The 19379-nt window shown below is 36.1% G+C and overlaps 1 long non-coding RNA gene across 1 annotated transcript in view; it reads left to right on the top strand.

Moving 5' to 3' along the window:
- Nucleotides 1-271: 271 nt before the first annotated feature.
- Nucleotides 272-19379, top strand: part of LOC102023207 — a 105478-nt gene continuing 86370 nt past the window's right edge. The window contains exon 1 of the long non-coding RNA XR_262273.1: nt 272-457. This is a non-coding gene — a long non-coding RNA (uncharacterized LOC102023207). The remainder of the gene's footprint in view (nt 458-19379) is intronic.

Below are 19379 nucleotides of genomic sequence, written 5' to 3'. Positions count from 1 at the left end.
TACTCACTTGCACGCACACACACAACCAGAGGCACCACTGGCCCACTGTCAACAAAGAATGCACAATGATGAAGTACTCAGCAGCAATTTTGGTGCTGTTTTGTCTTGCATGTTCTGGAATTATTTCTGAAGTGTATAAATAAGCGCGCCCTAAGCTGTCCCCTTTGCTCTCCACTGATATTCAGAGCGAAGCCCTCATGTAAAGGGGCAGCCTTAGGACTGCAGTGACTGGAATGTTTTCAGATAACAAATGTGAGCCTCCATGGCTCCCTTTCTTTTTAATAACATTAGCCCCATATAGATTTAATAATGAGGTGATGGAAAACATTTTGATGATGGGGCAGATTCTCTGATCTGCCGGGGAGAGCATCTGATTTGCTTGTGTACCAATTAATTATTGAAGCAACTGAAAATAACAGGCGAGTGCTCTTCCTCCCCGAGACAGGATGGCAGTTTGGTACGTGTGCGCGCGTGCGTGTGCATGTGTATGTATGTGCACGTGTCTGTGTTTCGGGGTTTGTTTTTATACGTGTGTATATATTGCTTAGAAGAGAATTGATGAGAAATTTCTTCCTTTTGACCTTGAAATTACTGAGAGATTTTTCTGTGTGTGTGAGATCCTAGTAGGACAGTAACATCTCAATATGATAAGGATGCGATCATTCTTCTTTCCCTTTTCAATTTGTTCTTCCCCCACACTGCCTAAATGGGCCTTACAGCGAAACAGTGCCTTTAATTTTAATTGCTATTTCTAGGGTGTATTTTATTAGCACCTTTTCTGTTTTACAGTGTGCTCAGTGATATGGCATCGGGTCTGTTGTGAGCAAACAATACTGTTTTGTTTGGTGTTCCGATAAACACTGCTCTGCTGTGTGGTGCCTTCCCTATATCCTGTACCTTATTTAATTTGGTTAGGTTGGGGGGATTTACTTTATGATATTAAGACTTTGGTTCATCTTTTCCTGTCAGAGTCTGGGATTTCCTAAAGTTTTAAGGTAGAAGGAGGACAGATACTTGGGTTATTGTAAAATTTGTTGCTTTATATTGTGACAATGGTGTTCATACGCCTGACATCCTCATAATAATATTAAGCTCTATTTTTTAGTGTGATGTACTTTATACATTTGTATAAATGTCACAGCCTGTAATCACTTCCTTTGTCATCGGCGATTAATCTAAAAAAATCGAATAATTCACTGCCCCTTGCCATTTACATATCGTCTGCTGCCATCTGCTCTTCTCAGCAGCAGTAAATGATGGGTAATTAACTCAGTGCCTTTGTCTTTCCCTTGCTGAATGTCTGACACATATAGATTTTGCTCTCGTGCGTGTGCATGTGTATATGTGCATGTAAGAGGAAGAGGGAGGCAAGGGGAGAGGGAAGTGCAAAGAGGAGTGACGGGGACTGCAAGTGTAAGTCGGCACAAAACAGTCGCAGGAGGAAAAGACTAAGATACTGGGGCACAGAAGTGCCCACGTCTCGCGACCTGTGCCTTCTCAAGGCAAAAGGAAGAGTTGCTGATGGAATAATGGCTGACTTGCACAAGCAAGAAGTGATTTTCTAAAACCTTGGAGGTCAAGGTCATGATGCAAAATCCAGTTAAGGCTCCTATCTTCCAGGGTGCAAAGAAGGATCATGGGAATGAGACCAAGTATAGGGTACCCTCAACCCACGGGATATTCTGTGTGACTTCTGAACCAGACGCCAGAGTCTGTATTTCAGGAAATGGTTTTAGAAAGGATATTTCAGGTGATCTTGACTTGTGTCCCATTTCAAAGAATAGAAAGCATCAAGGGCTTAAAAGCTGGAGACTATGTAGAAATGCTAATTTTAAAAGGAAGTAATATTACTATCTTGGATTTCCCAAATTTCCTGTTAAATTATTCAGTTTCTCTGTGCACCCCAAGAGTGTCATAGAAAGGAATATCATACCATTCTGAAGATTTTATATACATTTCCTAATAGTTCTTTTTTGAAACATTTATTTTTATAACGTGCAAAAATTATTTGAGGTGGTTAATTTTGATAACATTAAAAGAAAAATAATTAAAAAGATAAAATTTTAAGGAAAGTTAGAAACTAGTTTGCTCAGACATGGTTACAATGCTAAGTCAATCTATAGTTTAAGAACCAGAAATTTTACATAATCTTTTTTACATGGAATTAGTAAAGCTCTTTTCATTAGAAATGTATATTTTGTTGTATATATATGCTCCAATGTATTTTATTCACTCAGTTAATGTATTGACTAACTTATAGAGATATAAAATATTAATTAAGATAGCTAGCTATCTATATTGGTCATTTCTTTCAGAATTTTGACTCTAAAAATTCTCAAGATGTGAAGGATTTTTAGCTCTTCAGTGTAAAGGTTTAACTATGATGAGTGTAGGGTTTATAGAAAGTCTTAGAACTTATTCTACTGTATATGGGATACTTTCTTCATCCAATCCTAGCTACATACCTCTACTTTCCTATCTGCATAATGGTTATGGAAACATTCTACTATTTTTCTGCCATGAATTTCATGAAGGAATGCTAAAACTATTTATCTTTTTACTTAATTTTGTCATTGGTAATTAATCATGCTCCAGTATCTATCATCATGGGACTTCTGAAGGTTAAATGATGAGTCTATTATCACAAACAATTGGACACCAGTGCAAGGACATTGTATTGTTGAATTACATTTGTACATTAGTCTAAAATGAATTTCAGAGATAACTGACTGCATATATTATGCGATGAAATGGTTAAAATACTACATAGTTGACTAAGTTACTTATATAAAGGAAGAACATTATAAATGTAAGAAGAAAAACCCAGACTTCATCTCCTAGGGCTTGTGTTAACTGTGTGAAGTACATACACTTTATGAAACCATTTAAATTTCATAAACTTTTTATGACTTACAGGTAAATTTGTCAGCGTCTAATTGAGTGAGAGATTCTTGAAAGCTTTCATCGCAATTGTTAATCCAGCATCATTGTTCTCTCAGGCTGTTACGTGACCCAACAGGCTGGGAGAACAATATTGCTGAATATAATTGGCATATGTCAGCAAAATGTAATTAGTGCCAAGCCTCTTTCTGAAATGCTCTTTTTGTTGGTGCAGAAAAGTTGAAGATTTCCTCTTGGATTAAATGATAGCTTGGATTTCTCTCTCATTTGATTTTGGTAGATTTTTAAAAAGAGATGAATTAATTTAAATTTTGATTCAAGGAGTATGTATTGATTTCCTGTGCTGTGCAAACACGGTGAAAGGTTTTCTTTCCTTCAAGAGGTTTTTATTTTATTTCTGCATGAGAGTTTGGTCTAGGAAATATGACACAGCATATCATCAAGGGCCACGATAAAGATCGAGCCTAAATCAATCCTCCTCCACTCCCTTGAGTTTGGGAACTGGCTCCATGACAGGCCATTTCTTAGAGGTTGTGAAAAAAAAGGTGACTCCCAAAGAGCAGATTCCTGCTTGCCTGGTAGTGACAGCAAAGGCAGAGAACTAAGGAAAGCATTTGGGTTGTTGATTGCATCTCCTCCTCTATGCTTAACTCCAGGGCCGTTAGGGTTAATGCTGGCGACAGGGAAGCATGCTGCTATTGTCATTCACTACTAGGAAATTTTGCAGAAAAAAAATACTGTAATATATAACTCTTTGTGTTGAGAGTTGACAAATATTTGTGCAAAAGAACCATGCAAAATTTTCTTCAGAACTCAGGATTGGAATAAAACATCATTTTAATGAAAGGCTGCTTTAGAGTTGTATCAAGAAATATAATTCCTCCTAAGAATGTTGTGACTTTGCAGTCTTACCATGTATCAATGGGTGCTTCTTTCTATTCCAGGCCCTAGCTTCGGGGCACAGCCCAGGAGGGGTAAGGAAGCCCTGCCATCCATACTGGCTGAGAGAGACGTATGCTGATGACCCACTGAGTGCTACACGGCAGTCACAAGTCTCAGTCACATCCTCTCACCAAGCTATCTTTCTCAGCTCATTAAACCTAAGTTCTTCCAACTCATGCTCTGCCCAGGTTCTTAGGCTCCTGGATTCCTGATAGGTCCTCTGCTTATCTCTGCTACACATCCCCACTGTCAGCTGTTTGTGACATATGTCTCATCAATGGCCATTGTCACCCTTTAAGGAATAGAAATGATTTTAAACAGAGCAACTCTACATCTAAAGTGAAACTTGGGAGTAGAAGAGACAGTATTGGAAACAGACCTACCTCTATGGGCATATGTAATCCATTTCAGGTCTCATAGGCATGACAGTGGATTCAAACTTTTAATATTTTAAAAATATATGCATTAGAACATGACATAGTGGAATTAGTTTACTCTGGCTAAAAGTTGGAAAACAATCATAATTTTTCAAACGTGACAGCGATAAAGGGCACCAACAAATTCTACTTTTTCAAGAATATTTATCCATAAGTAATAATATAGACAGGCCAGTTATGCTCATTACAAAAAAGCAGTTGCTACAGAGAAGAAAATGTGGTGGCAAGCTCTAAATAGGCCAAGTGATAATGAGATTTAAGCCATAGAAAAATTTGAGAAGTGCCACCCAATTTCCCAAAGCATAAGAATCGAGGGGTGACTATTTCACATTATCAAAGAGATAGCTTAATTTTTTGGCAGTTTGAATTTAAAACATTAGTTGCTCTTGTTCTTGAACACTTCATACAAATTTTTCTTTTTTTTAACGCTAGCAAAGTTTTATTAAAGGTAGGAAAAGTAGCAGGCTCTGCAGACTGAGTTTGGGCCAAGTAAAAGTAGCTAAAGAAGTGCCTCCAACAGCAAGAGGGTGGGACATAAATTTTTCAAAGTTTAGTTATGATCTTGAGTGCAGCAAGTTAGCAAGGGAAGGGAACTGAACCACAAAAGAGATAGTGACAGTTCAAACATTAAATCAGTTTACTAATCTGCAAAATGGGTCAGTGTTCTGTATACAATGCTATGTGGATGTAAGGTTTGAAAAGGCTGACATGCATGCTTCTGAGGTGGTCCCCCCTCACCACCCCAATTTAAGCAGAATGACTTTAATTTGTGTTTTTTTTTTATTGTTTTGTCTCTGATGTTTTCTCTGTTTAAAACTAACAGAGTTTAGTTTTAAACACTGCTAAAATAAGTGTGAAATTCTTGTTCTCGATGTAACCAGATATAATATTGCATAGCTAGGGAAATAGATCTATTTCTATGCATCTATATAATCTATCTCAGGTCTTGTGAGCAACTATAATGCAGATTTCAGAGCAGACACACCTGGTTTGAATTCTAACTCTGGTTCTGATTTAATTGGGGTGGGAGGTAAGAACCCACGGTAAGAGTTGTATTGTACAAAGATGGCCTTGGTAGAACTATGGACAGGTATAAAGAAATAGGGGCTACAGCTGGGAAAGCATTTAAGGGATGTTTCAAATAGCTTAGATATGAATCCAACTTAAGCAGTGGCAACAGAAATTAAACTGGGAGTGTAGCTTTCAGGAGCATTAAGGAGGTTAGAGTGCACAAGTACTGATTATGGTACAGGATAAGAAAGTAGCTAGAATCCCACTCACTTCCGGGTGATGCTCCCTGAACCGAGAATCTCGTGTGATGAGTTCAAGCTTGCGCACACAGAACTGGATAAGTTGGCTGGATATATCTGCAAGGGCCTGGAGTGCAGTCATGAGATCTAGGTAACATAAAAGAAATGACAGTGTTGTATGTATGAAAACTCAAAAATCGTTAGAAAACACAACAAAGAATTAAGACTTTTCCAAGGGAGAAAGTCTGTGAGTAATTTAAGGATCAGTGCCCCCTGGGTATCCACTGAGTATAATGAATTAATTTCATTCTTTTGTATCTAAAATTTATTTTGAGTTATATAGCATCCTGGGATATATTGGAAAAAAATAGTCAATAAATCTGTGTGTCTTATGCGGTTTATATAGAAATCATTTTCATAACATATTGGGCTTTATTAAGTATATGCTTTACTATTGCACTCTATTACTGTTTTACTGTGTACCTCAGTAAAGCATACAGCTATGTTATAAAAACAGACAGAAATCCTAGATTATCCTAGATGAGAAAATCCAAGTTCAAACCATGCAAAGAGGAGCTCACAGCATAATATTTGATAAGCACCTATCAACTAACAATAAAAACAAGACTATAGTTTGCGTCTTGAATACCCCCCAAACTCCACTGCTGAAGGCTTGATTCCAGCGTGGAACCTACAAGGGCTGCGGATTAGTGGAAGGAAGTTAGGCCACTGGGAGAGTGCCTTTGAAGAGGATGTGGGGACTCTGGTCGCTCTTTTGCCTTTTTCTTTCCTGTACGCCGCCATGAGATGAGCATTTTGTTCTACTGTGCTCATCCACCGTGATTTATTATGCTTCCATAGGCAGCGTAATGGTGCCAAGCAATTATGGACTGGACCTTCTGAAACCATGCGACAAAGTAAAACTTCCCTCTTGATAAGCTGATTCTCTTAGGCGTTTGTCACAGTAATAGAAAGCTAATTAACAGTTTTCTCTGACTCTCAGTCTCTCTACCTCTGTTCCTCTATTTTCCCCTCTCTTGACTTCTTTATCCAGATGTCACTCTTAATAATGTATCTCCTAAGAGCTCCAGGATGATACTAGCCTCATGTTTGCAACTCCAGTGTTTAAAAATGAAAGTTCCATTTGGCCTTGAGTAAGTCCTATTCCCTTTCCCAACAATCACTGAGGCCATGGGAATGTTCTACAAAATTATTCAGTCCCGTGTCATAAACTGCTGAGGGGTAGACGACTCCATGCACATAAACGGGAGGGGGATGTTTAGCTAAAGGGGGCAATTATCCCAGGAAAGAGGCAGTGATAGCAAGATAGCAAACTTTGCAAAATGTCCCTAGTATCCCAAAAAATCAGTGACTGACACCTCCTTTAGGGGTCAAAAAATAGTGAAAGACTAGCTACAGGACAGACTGGATAGGTTCCACTAGGTCCTCAGAGTACCACTTTATAACCATGAATATTCTCATTGAGCGTCATGAGACTGAATTATAAATGTATCATCTTGGGCTAAACATGGAAGAGACCAAAGACCAGCTTCAAATTTTAGCCACATTTATAATAGTAAAGTTGTACCTTAAACTACAAAGAGTAATATCATATGCCCCTTTTGCACCCTTTGCCTTGGCTCTGAGAAACAGTGAATTACAAATGAAATAGCACCCATAATTTTGAAAATGGGGAACAGAGAAATGCAACGATTTTGAAATAGTAAAAGAAAGTAGCTGTCACAGTTGGGCAACAGATTTCTGCCTGAGAACAAAAATTTCTGAGAGTAGGGAATATCATACCCTAAGCAAAGACTTATTTGGAGGTACTTCTCATAAACTGAGAACAGTGGAAGACATTAATAGATTACTATATATTTAGGAGATAAGCATGCTGCATATGGAAGAAAAGTCAGAAAAAAAATGCCAGGCAGAAGGATTTACCAAAACAAGAGAAACCAGAACAAAATTGTTCCCAAGTACAAAGCGTATCCTTTTGATGAAAATGAAAATTTTTCCTAAGTAAGACAGTATTACTAGGAAAGTTCTTAAAAGCACATACAAATTCTTTCTCTAAAAGTAAACTCATTTGTTTTCACACTCATTGTGGATACAACCTGAAGTTTTGAGAATAAAATGATACAGAATTCCTTCCACCTGACTTATTTAAAAAACTTCAACTTGAAATTAAGAAATCAGAATTTTTATGCTTTAAGGATCCAATGATTTGTAACAGATATTAATTAAGGGAATAGTTTTGGATTTAAAAATAAATTGATAAAGTAAAACAGCAACTGTGAGCATATAAATTTTGCATAACAACAATAAATATTTATGTAGAGAACATTTAAGTAGTCGAAAAGAATAAGCATAGGTTAGTACAATAAAATAATTGGAAAATCCATATCTGTCTCAGAGATGGACAGTTTTTAAATATATTAATTTAATCTGAAATTCTACATTTGGAAATCAGTGCTCATCCCCTATAAATATGAAATTAATTTGTGCTACAAAATCTCATCCTCCATTTACTTCTTAATCACCCATTCAACATATATTTCTAGTAATCCTTTGTGCCATGCATTTTTAAGAGTGCTAGAGAAAGAAGAATCAATGAAACAAAGGCCCTGATTTTGAGGAACTCATGGTCTGCTGAGAGTGCTAGTTGTATAAACAAGTAATTACAATCTTTCACCCATGCCTGAGAAGCTTGCTTAGCTTTGTTTCCAATGACACACATTAAGATGGTTTGGTCCTAATAATATGTTACATTTTCTTTTAAAAGTCAGTGTGTACTCTACTTTTAAGTGGAAACTTGCACTGCTTTAGTTAGTGGTAATGAATAGGGGAACGTTGTTTCCCTGGGCCTATTCTGCAGGAAATCCTGAACAAAGCTTGGGCATGAACAGCCTGCTTTCTCTTGAACAATTTCACATCGACTCCATGCTTCCAGAGAAGCCTGATTCTGAACCCTTCCACTTAATACAATTTAGCAAGAGGTGCTGTAGAAAAGCAAAAGAAACAAAGAAAAATATGGGGAGAAATACAAAGAATTAAATGTAGAAAGAATGCAGAAAGGTTTTCAAAAGCAGTTAAGCAGTAAGCTATAGAGTGATAGTGTAGACACAGGGTCAAAAATCTTATGCAGAAAATCTTGATGTTAAAAGGAAAAAATGGAAGAACAACCAGTAAAGAAAAATCAATTTTTCATTTGATGAAGGAAAAATGAACCAAGATTCCAACTCTAGGCAGCATGAATAGGAATCTAATATTAAGATCATGGGGAATAACATCGTGTCCGTTTCTAAGCAGCACATTTAAGCGAGGACATTCACAGATTCCCTTAACAGAGAAGGGAAGGATGGGAACTTTCTAAGTTATCTTGTGATTCTAATTATTAGAATCTAGATTGACTTAGGGCTTATCACATAGGTTAACTATGGTCCTCAAGTGAAAGATGGCAAGCAAACACATTGCCCTTCATCCTTTATTTCTTTGCGTGAAGGAGGACTTCAGCATACCTTATTCAAGAAATATATGTGTCATTTTGTATTTAAATGCCATCCTGAGCAACTTATTTCTCTGTGAAGACGTAAACCAGCAGACAGTAGAAGTCTGAAGGCCTAGAAGTAGACTTGGACAAGAAGGAATTCTGAGGAGTGAGAAACAATTGCCTTTATTTTCACACATATTTCCTGTAGCAAGCGTAAGTGCTTACCCAGCTGTTTATGTGTTTTGGCTTTGGTCATTTTACCTTTAGAATTATATTATAAAAAAGTCATAAGGATATATACGGACATTTCTATAAGTTTTTATTTTTAGTGTTATTTTCAATTGTGAAAAAGCAAATAATCTACATGTCAAATATTGGAAAATGGGTTAAATAAATCAACCACAAATTATCCATAGTGAAATGTGCAATGGGTAGTTGAAAGAGAAAGCTACTCATACAATGCTGCTCAGTAAGATAAATCAAATAGAAATTTCTGTATGCACTATTTTTGCATTACATTGTATACAAATAGGGAGGAAAAAATTGAAAGAATGGTATGGTAATTGTGTTTCTTTACGGGTAAGGTTGAGTATTTCATTTAACTTTCCTTTTTTACTTGTCTTTTAAGTTTTCTTCAGCGAACTTGTATTGCCTTTGCAATAATAGAGATGCTCTTTTAATTTAAAATAATAAGTTCTGTTTTCAAGATATAAAAGACATACATACTTATATTAGAAGGTAATATTTTTATACCTATGTACTCATGTATATATATTTATGAAATATGTATATCTATATACATATACATATGTATTACAAAAATATGTATGCAAATGAATTCTGAGCTTTATGCTATTTCCTCACACTCTACATGTAATTCACCTCCAATTGTCGCCAGTGCAGTTTTCTAACCACTCACTTTCTTCGGTGCCTTAAACATGTCATGCTTGTTCCCATTTTAAGATCACTGTTTGAGCTCACATTTTTCTTAAACGTTTCCTAAAATCTCTGTTATTGTCATATTCTCAGCTCTCATTCTTGACTTCAGGGTTCCCTTCATAAAGATGAACTCTCTAGCCACCTTCTTTTAACTGGCTTTCATTGTTTCTCCCTATCTCTTTTCTCTATTTTCCTTAGAGAATTAATCATAATCTGCAGTTCCGCTTATTCATTCGTGTGTTAGATAAATGTCTATCTCCTCCTCTAGGATGTAAGCCCCTTGAAAGCAAAGAATTAATGAAGGATTGCTGTATCCTCAATACCTAGGGTGGGACCTGATATATGGTGGATACAGAATGAACTACCCATGAAAGCATTTCAGGAAGGACAATGATCATTAAGAATTTTATCAGAAAAGCTGGAGACCCAGTGTTAAGTAGAGATAAACTTACTTCAAGGACTTATCCATATGAATGTATATCATTTACATGTCTACACATTTATACTTTATACATTTTATAATATAGCCATACAATATATATGTACATAATATGTACATAATTCTATTCAGAATTTCAAGCATGTACAAGTAAGGGGGAGAGTATAATGAACTCACACCCATCATCTATCCACCAGCTTTAATGGTTACTGATTCATGATTAATCTTTCAAAAACACTATCTCTTAAGTTTCTCTCCATTTGGATTGTTTCCAAGCAAACTTCAGGTACCTTATAATTTTTCCTATAATCTCAATGTGTAATATAAAATTAAGAACAATCTTAATTCTACCTAAAATAAGCAATAATTCTTTAATATTTTAAAAATGTAGTGTTTTTAAAAATGCGTATTTATTTTTTCCTTTATGTAAAACATTTATTCCTGAACCCTTTTTCAAATCCCATCTTGTTTTAAAATCAATCTCTGATTTTCAGTTTCAATTTAGTCAGAAATGGAGACATTTTTTTTTCCCAAGGTGAACTCCAGATTTCCTCATAGAAAGCTAGTCTTTTCTGATGCATTATTTCTGTTTTGGACAGAGGTTTTTTCCCACGTATCTTTTTATCCTTCCCAGTTTTATATTTTAATCTGCCATCAGATGTAAATTGTCTTCAAAGAGTAAATGTTCCTGAAATTCTTGTTCTAGTGAATAGTCTGAATTTGTAGATAGTCAATACGTATTTGTTGATTTTTTGACTGTGGGTACTGTAGGTTAACTCATAATTTTTGAGATCATATAAAAGTAATCTTGACTTTGTTGTATAATATTAATCCACCTTCCTTTTTCTATAAGTTGCTAGCATCGTCATAATTGCTTTCCCTAAGCTGGTCCAATTTTTAAAGCAATTTGAGATAATGATAAGTGATTTCTTGCGTCACAGGGACAAGAAGAACATACTCTTGACAAATTTGTAATGTCTTGGCAGAAAGACAGAATGTTTTCTGCAAAGTGGAAAATTCTAGTGAGTTTCTATAGGTCTGACATCTTCTCCTGCACCAAATTTCCAGTTGTTATTAGACTGAACTATTAGCCTTCATGCTAGACACTAAGCTGGTCATCAGGCTCCCATGTATGGTAAGAGGATGTTAACTAACCCTTACCAGCTGCACCCAAAAATATATGATAGATATCCACCAAATGGAGCACTAGTGCTGGTCTTTCTCTATTGCAAGCACTGCAGTCCATCTAAATAGCACTGTCACATATTCATCAGCCAGACACAGACTAGTGGATAAAAGAGTGATGGAAACACCCCTAGAGAATTGGAGATCTGACTCCGCTTTTTATGGTATATTATTCTGAGGATTCGCACATTTATTGACCTCAGTGGTGGGGAGGTCAGCATGATAATGCAGTGTGTATTGATTTGGTTCAATTGAGGAATTGCTCATTTATTGCTTATATTTATGTAAATAAAGTACTAGTCTTTCATCTTCCAATTACAACGTTACTGAATTAATGTGATTAAAGATGAAGTTGGACTAATGTTAACAGAGCCTTTGTTTCTGTCACAAAGAGCAAAGGAAAAACCATGTAAAATTAATATTCCAAAGGAGGAGAACATGCATCTAGTGTTAGTTATTATAACCCCCTTCCTTTGTATTGTTCCAGCCAGTTTCATGCTAAAGTTCTTTGGCATATTTGCTTTTTATTCTTGTCTTCCCCTCCTCCTCCAGCCCAGGTCTATGACTGCATCTTTACATTACATTATATGGTGAATTTTTCTGTAACTAGGAGTATAAAGTCTTTGAGATGAACAAGGTGGGTAGGGTTTACTGTCAGAAGAATTTTGAGCAGGCATGCCTGTTATTTTTACCAAAATGTTTTTAGCTGTCCATTTTTCTTAACACAATAGTAAAAAGGACACAATGTATGAAGTAGGAAGTCCAAGTTCACACATTTGGCAGCTGAACTGCTTTTTCCTAGGTCATTGCTTTGTTGTCTAAGCTTGAAATCACTTTTTGGAACAAATAATATAAAAGACACAGCTATAGTTCAGGAGCTAAATCTTTTTCTTTTTCTTTTTTTGCTAATGGAGGAGGGGAAATAGTAAGTTCAAGATTGTGAAAGATTCTTTAGGTTTTGCTCTAATTTATGTAATTGAAGAGTTCTGGCCACTGAAGGACTGTATAATAAAACATATATATTTGTAATTCATTTGATATCATCCCTTTTAATACTGTTTGATACAAAAAAATCATTTTCCTGAAACACTGCAGTAACAAAGGGCCTCTGGTTTCTGCTTCTCCTCATCACTGATCCATTCAGTATGAAAATAAATTGTGGAGAGCATTCTGTCGGACACCATTTTATGGAAAATACTGTATGGTTGATATTATAGTCTATTTCTTGAACTTATCAAACTACACTACCACCAGGGGACATTTACTGTGGGGACAAGAGATTCATTCCTAAGCATTCTTTTTTGGTTGCCAGGTAAGGAATATGCAAGAACTGACAGCAGCATCGCATTTAAGGGCATCAGTCTGGTACAAAAAAATGAATATAGAAGAGATGGGATCACTGGGTATTGAGCAGCAGGGAAGGAAATGATTTGTGCTGCCTGCTGATATATAAAGGTATATTATGCACAATAAGAACAGCTTAGTTCTCTAGCTCTGTGGTTTACTACACTCTAGAACTAAAGACACAGAAGATGCAGAGTAAGTTTATCTTCCAGTATGGCCTGGACAATTATTTGGTATTGATTTTCTGAAAGTTTTGTCTTATATATCAGCATTTTATTGGCAAATTTTGCACATAATCCAATCAGGTCGGTGCAGAGCTGAGTGGGGGTAGCGATAAATCCTCCGTGAGCAAGTCCTTTGCGTGGTCCGTAGGTAGCCTCTCTACATTAAGAAAGCTCTTGCAACTGCGCCTTCTCGTCAGGGGAATTGTAATCTTGGGGAATCCCTGTGCCTGATTGCGGCTCTCCTCCCAATGGTGCACTTCTGACCTCTGTATTGATTCTGTTCTCTCATCAAAAGCGCTGATGTAATTCCATGTGCTGGGATCACGCCGTGATTTGCATTTAGGAGCTGCAACTGTGCGCTGACCCCAAACCATTTCATCAGAATGAGAGCAGACCAAACGGCAGATGCGTTTCCCCATAATATTAAAGTCCATTGTGCCATTTGGTTGGTTTCTTTATTGTATATAGAAAAAAGGGCATACACCACCGGCTCTGGATTTTGATTTAATTCTAACCAGAAATTGAGAAGTTCTTTTTAAAAATGACAGGGATCAGAAGGGATTTTATTGATTTCCACATTTGGGTCAATACATACCATTCTTATTTGTTAAAGCTTAATAAAAAATGATGCATATCTGAATATATTTTCAGAAATTCTACAAATTTTAAAATTATTTTATTTTAGTTTTTTTCAGTATTTTCTTACTAATATGTACAATCCTGCAGCCTATTGATTGACTTTCTATCTAAACATGCTAAATAAAAACACAATTTAGTAAATGTCTGAACAAACAGTAAAATGTCATTAATAAGTCCAATGCAGTATAAATATTGACTATTAAATTATTTGCTTTGTTTCTCTTCCTTTTCATGTGCTTTTTCTGCTCTCTCTCCCTCCCTTATTTTCTTCAGTTTGGGTGGATAATGGTGAGGAGGCAACTTCCAAAGCACAGGCACCTACGAGCTCTTTATTGAAAATCAGCTTAAATGTACAATTATCTGTAGTATATTTTACTTTGTTATCTCTCCTGCAGATCCTAATTTATTAATTCCAATCTACAGATATTTACTGAGCACTTAGGCATAGGTGATGGGAATGTAATGATGAGCAAAAGTGGTATGCTACCTCCTGGAACCAACAGCCTAAATGGAGAGACAGACACGTATTTACAGTAATAAATGTGAAAATAAATGTGAATGTAACAAGGAAAGTTTGTATTTACAGCTGATAAATGAAACTATTCAATGAATGGAATCATAATTATCTGAGAAAATATTAAAAAGACCTGGGGAGGTGGTAAGAACAGAGACATTGTAAGAGCTGAACGTGGATGAAACCATTCCTTACAAACCAAGTTTACAAACTGCCCAAATGCCAGGACAGAGAAGGGACTTAGTACAACAACCAAAGGGGTGGAAAGCTATGAGGTGCTCTGTGATCCTTCAAATTCATTAAAAGCTTGGCGCAGTGGATCCTTTGTGGAGAAACTATACAAAGCTGACCTTTTTTTGCCCAAATGTGTGTGAGATTAAACCACAAAGACACAAGGGAAGAGAAGTGCTGGGTGTGTATAAAATGCTCCAGGATAAGCAAAATATATGGAGAATATTCTGGGTTTTCACAGGGTAGGAATTTTAAGGCTCAAGTCTATAGTCCATAGATATTTTCAGGAGTTTTCATTAAGTAATATTAGGATAAATTGTGGAAACTATAAAAGAATATAATAGAGACTCTAGCTTAGATGGAGGTTAAATGTCAGACAAGAACTCTTCTTTACAGGTCTCAAGAACATTTTGTTTCACTTAAAAGGAGGATTGGAAATAAATGCAAAAATGTCTGAGTTTACAAAAATGTTGATTAAAAATATTGATAGCAATTTAGGTTCCATATCACATTTATAGTTTAGGGTGCAATTTTGCTTTAATTGTCTTCATAAATCCTCAAAGCAATCCCGTGAGGAAAGGTGATGACATATTCATAGTAAGGATGAGATGTTACTACGACTGACATTCAGACAATGTCTCGCTGGGGCCTAACAGGCAGTAAATGGCAAGGAACTTGAACACAGGTCTTCTCACTATAAGCTCTCTGCCTTTTCCCCTAACTTTGTATGTAACACAATGTCTTAAGTTGTGAAAATAATTGCCACTGATAGCTCTTAAATATACATCTACCTCAGGAAGCATAAAAGAATGCTCAATCTTTTTCACAAAAGCACATTTTATTAAAATTTCCAAAAATGTGTGTATTGAGTACGTTGAGATTTGGTTCCAGAATTTGTGTGTATTGTGACTTTAACAGAATTCAAAAAGACCTTTCTAGCCCCGTATGCTTTTCTTTGTCCTGGAAGCAGGAAGAGATAGAATGATCTTTACTGGGGAAAAGAAGAAGAATCTCTACATTCTTACCTTTAGAAGCCAGGCTGAAATAGCAGCAGAATTGTAGAGAAACAGCCCTGCTCTGAGATAAGCTCAGGAACACTGAGTGTAATTAAATAATCTTTATATTGTTGACTTTTGTCTTAAGGAAGGATAGTTTAGAAAAGTTTTTACTAATTCCCCATCTCTTCCATCATATTCCTGTAATTGATATTTGATGGCATGGGCCAAGTTCTATGAATCACAGTCGATACCATGATTATACATATTAATCACTAATAAAATCAATAATCAGATAATAAGTAACTAAGTAGATTGTACTTTTTATAAGTATGTGATGAAAATTACCTAACTTTATAGTATGTGCACTGTTCATTTATTATCTATAGTTTAGTTTTGGAATAAGTCACTAAATTTTATTCTAAAGCTTAAAGTTTAAAATCTAGTTTTGCTGCTTCTTTAGAAATCTGAAAAAAAAAAAAAAGAAAAAAGGGAGAAATCTGACCCTTGGTATCTTACTTTACATCTCTAGGCTTTATGTTTAGTATCTATGAAATGGGGTTAATGATAATTAATTAAGTCTTAACTTACATTTTGGGGATAAAATTAGATGCATATATGAAATAAGGCAGTGTTGGCCTTTTCATCTGTTTATTTTACTCATTTAGAAGATAAACAAAATAATTGAGGGGTGCTTTTATAATGACCAGGGGACAGCATGGATGTTGTATATTAAGAAAGCATGTTATTATCAGTTCTTGTTAATGCCTAGAGATTTGCACCCAAATCCTGGGATAAAGCTCCTCTGCATACGTTGTTGTGGTATTTTCTTTGTCTTAGAACTTTTATGTTGCTCCTTGATTACATTCATTTTCACAAGAGTTAAAACTTTTGATCAGAAATGAAAAATAGAACCTATAGTTTCAGTCCTGGGTCTTCTTAATTTATCTTAATAACATATGTTCCTATCCTTTTATTTGTTAAATCTACCAAGAGTATTCTTCAGAAAGTCCAAGTCCACCTTTGCCTGAGATGATGGAGCCTAATTAAACTTTTTCAGCATGGCAGGAAGCATTTGCAAGAAAAAAATTGGTAGTTTTATTCAGAAGGACCAATTTAACCTCCTTTCCTTGGGGGCTCTGTGGGATGCTTTGAAGTTTATTCCTCTATATGTAAACTAGATACATTTATTCATTATTTCTAATGAGGATAACTGGGAAACGTTAAATTGGCATCCCACCTCAGACTGCCTCATCTCAAGCCCTGATTGCAGAAGATAGGCATAGCTGTGGATTGTGAGTAGTTTAGGTATTAGAATCCAGAACTTTTCAACCAGGAAAGACAAACTGTTTCGAACGTGTGTGGTATTAATTTTTGTATCTTTTTCTGTCAGCTAACTCGCTTTGTTTTCAGTTTTAACATCCCTTGCATATTGATTGTTCTCTGTCATGGTTTGATTCATTTACTGAAAGATAAAATGGTCTTAAAATTATTTTGTACCTTGGAAAACATAACCTTTGACAGGTAGATGTGGATATGTACATTTTGATGCTGTAGTTAAAAGGGAAAGGCCATGTCTAGTGAAATAAGTTCATTCTAAGGCTTAGTAGTTGTCAGGTGTCAGCATTTCCTGTATCAGCTCTTACCAAGATGAAATACAAAAGAAGATATACTAAAGACTATGGCTTTTATCCAAGATGAAAATCTTTCACATATTTTTTAAGAATTAAAAAAATCAAGAAGCCAATTCAGCTTTTAAAGTGGAAGCTGTTGTCGCACTGTTTGGTCTACATGAGTTTACGATGTCTAAACCTTACTCACCATGGTTGATCTTATATATTGTAAATACGCATGTGTGTGAAAGGGCTGCCTGTTGTAATTACTTCTTAGGATAAAAATATAAGTATATGAGTGCAATGCAGGACAAGAATATATTTGCTGCTCTTTAGTAATGATTAGCTTTGCTTTTGATAACTTAATCATTGATACAGCTTAGTATTTCTCTTTGGTTAGAATAGTCAGACAGAAAGTCTGTGCCATATTGCAGACTTAGTTTCATGTCACAAGAGTAGAAAATGAGACAGAATAGTGGCACTACAGTGACCAGAAGGGTCACACATCTCAAGGACAGACACCAAAAGGCGGGGGGTGGGTGTCTTAAGCACAGTGGGAAGACTACCAGTTGAAAGTGTGGACATCTTCCAACTCCTTTCCCATCTCCTCGAGTTTAGTCATTTTAAAGTTTTGGGTTTAGGCTATGGATACATAAACATTTGGCTCTTACTTCCAAGCTATCAAAATAGCCCTATTCCATGCTTACCTGAAAGAATCTTAGCATCACTAACCCAGTTATAGGTTTTTTATTTTCCTTACATTTTTTCAAATAAATAGCTGTAAAGTATCTATTAAGTAGAAGCACTCTGCCTACATCTGAGTGTCACCAATTAGTAATTTTTCCAGGATGACTAAACATGTCCATAGAGTCTTTAGCCCTGTTTTCGGTTGCATTTTCAATGCATTTATACGTGGTGATTTTCCTGTGGCTTGGTTTCTGCTACATCAGTGTACAGAGAAGCTGAGCATTTCAAGCTTTCCACAGTGACAGGTGATGCATCTGATTGTTTGGTGACGGTGATTTGGAATATTGATGCTTTAGAAAAATAACTACATCGAACAGGCAATCTGCACAGCTCACAAACTACACAAAGAGCATTGATATAAATAAAGTGTCAACCGGGTACTGCAGCTTTGTGCAGAATCATTTTCAAATTTTCCTTTTTGAATTATTAAATAGACCATGTCAGAACAACTCTGATTATTATCCAATCCATATGCTTCAACACCAACCTTTTATGTAATATCAAGTGACTGCAGTGATCAATTGGACCAATCATGAATACTCCCTCGTTCTGGAAATAATTCAAACACTTCAGCACACTGCAGCCTCTTATGCAGATATGCAAACACCTGCTGCATTGCGTACAGAGGAGACCACAGCACTCTCTGCCTCTAGGAATGTGTGCTGGCTATTTATCAAGAAATTTAAGTATAAGCTGATCTTTTTGTAATTTTAATCCTGTTTAGGTGTATATAGCATGACTATACAGCTATGTCTTTACAGAGCAAAATTACGGACATAACCTATATTGTAAATAAAATGTATTAAGGCATGAAAAATAAAATACTGTCTTTTGTTCATTAACAACTACAGTATCTGCTGAAAGCAGAGACTCTGATATGTAGGCATGTAGCCACATGTAATTTATAAAGAGTGATAAAATGATAATCTCTCACCTATACTAATAAACAGTTTATCTAGATAAATAACTCTTAGAATGAATACTGTGGATGCCTTTAGGGTTTTAGGCATTTAATTACAATAGAACAAAAATATTAACTGTCAGCTTTGGGATTTTAGCTTCCTCTCATGAAAAGAATATCTTTTAGTCTGAGAACACATTTGTGAAATTCACTGCAAATAAATGTGAGAGGGTATTTTTCTATTTTTTATGGCAACAAGGCTAAAAATGCACGCCATAGAAATCTGAAGATGAAGTGGTTTCCTGAGGATGTTTCCTCTGTTCCCCCGGGGAGCTCCCACCAAGGACCTGGATCTGAGGGTGGAATTTAGGGGGCCTCTTTGATAATTGCTAGTGATGGGAGGTAGCACCCTTTTTCTAGCACTTTTGCCATTGTCCTGGTGTGTTGCCATCACTCACAGTGACTGCTGAAGCAGAGGGCTTGCTTCCCACTGCCTGTGTATGCTTTTGACCCTGGACACAGGGAGGCAGGACAAAGCAATGGAAGAAATGAAGCACAGGGAAGAGCCACTGGAGTCCCTGGGAG

Source organism: Chinchilla lanigera, unplaced genomic scaffold (assembly GCF_000276665.1).
Source record: "Chinchilla lanigera isolate Chin_1 unplaced genomic scaffold, ChiLan1.0 scaffold00043, whole genome shotgun sequence".
In the NCBI taxonomy this organism is placed as follows: Eukaryota; Metazoa; Chordata; class Mammalia; order Rodentia; family Chinchillidae; genus Chinchilla; species Chinchilla lanigera.
The sequence above is the reverse complement of the archived record's forward strand: the minus strand, read 5'-3'. Positions and strand labels throughout refer to the sequence as shown.